The following is a 1,684-nucleotide window of genomic DNA, read 5'->3' on the forward strand; positions in this document are numbered from 1 at the left end:
ACAAGAGAAATAGACATACCTGAGATGAGAGTTCTTGAACAGGAAAATCAATCTATAAAAAGTACCAAGAGAAGTGCAGAGACTGCGACACAGAAAGACAGTGAGAGAGAACCCAGGATGAGAAGCGGAAACATGAGTGACCCAGGTTCTGGGAAAAAAGCAAGAAGCAACGGTAACGCTTCGGAAATACCTGGCAAGAGAATGACAGAAATTTCCAGAGCTATTTGCTGAAAGAATTACATGCAGAAAGGCAGAAAGCATATTGATCCCAATCAGAAGAAATTCAAAAAAAAAAACAACTCATATGTAGATGTCCTGGTAAACCTACACTGTCCCATATTTTTTTTTAAATCTTTAAAGAAGCCAGAAAAAAAAAAAAGACAAATATATGACAATTATAAAAAGAGTTGCTGTATCAATGACCATAGAAGGCACATAAAATATCAGTGTGGGATAAAATATCAATGTGTTGAAAGAAAAATAGCTCTCAGCTAGAAAAAGTAAGTTTTGGGGGACAAGAAGGTTAAACAAAGACATTCTCAGACAAACAAAATGTAGGCTCTTTTGCCAATAAACTAACTACAGAATTTCAAAAAGAAAAAAATATATGATGCCTGGAAAATCTAAGATGCAAGAAGGAATGGCAAACACAGAAAATAAGTTTGTCATACTAAATGTTTGCAATGAAAAAGGAAAGCTGAATTAAAATCCTGGAGGAGAGCAGTAGAGAGATCAGAAGTTGGTGACTAAGGTAGCACATGCTTAAGTAAAATCTTATTTTGCTTGAGAGCAGCATAAGATTATGCTGAATCTTAGACCTTGTTAAACTTACATTAGAGAAATGTATAATTTTCTAAAGGGTGTGCAGAGGCCTTCCCCTAAATGGGGGTGCTTCTTTTCTTAATCTAGATGGTGACTATGTGAGGGTGTTCCTATTGTGAAAACCCAGCAAACTGTGCCCTTCTGATGTGAACATATTTTTCTAAAAAGGTAAAATATGAACAGAGACATCACTAGCGTGACAACTAAAGTAATAGAACCAGGGGGTCTATAAACCAGGAGGTCTATAAAGCAGGGGGGTATATAAACAAGACATATGATTTCCAAACCAGGGAAGGAAAGAAGTGAAGTAGAGAAACATACACATAATTCAAAAGAGGAGAAACAAAGTTAAAAAGGTCAAGTAAAGATTTTTTAAATTAAAAAGGTAAAATTTAAAAATATGCATAAAATAAAAATGAATCCTAACATATCTGTGATATGATACACTGACATAATCACAGTCAGTGTAAATTTTGTTAAAAGGCAAACATTCACTGTCTAGATCTTTCCAAATGTCAAGAAAAAGTATTTATAAATACCTGAAACAAACAACATGAAATAGTGTACGATAATAATTAAAGGAGAGTTACTGTGGGCATTAAGCAAAATACACTTTCTGGACAAAGTATTATCAGTGTTAAAATGGGCAACTAAATATTGATAAAGATTTTGATTCACAAAAGCAATATGGGAATTCTAAATTTGTGTCATACTGATACCGTAACATAGCAGCTAAGATAAATATATTCACCATAAGACTAGAAAAAAAAGATAAAGCCACCATCCCAGTGGGAGACATTTAATTCTCCCTTTTCTGTAATTGAATGAAGGAGAAGACCAAAAAAAAAAAAAAAAAAAAAAA

The sequence above is a fragment of the Otolemur garnettii genome, unplaced genomic scaffold (assembly GCF_000181295.1).
Source record: "Otolemur garnettii isolate 467f Iridium unplaced genomic scaffold, OtoGar3 scaffold00208, whole genome shotgun sequence".
Lineage (NCBI taxonomy): Eukaryota > Metazoa > Chordata > Mammalia > Primates > Galagidae > Otolemur > Otolemur garnettii.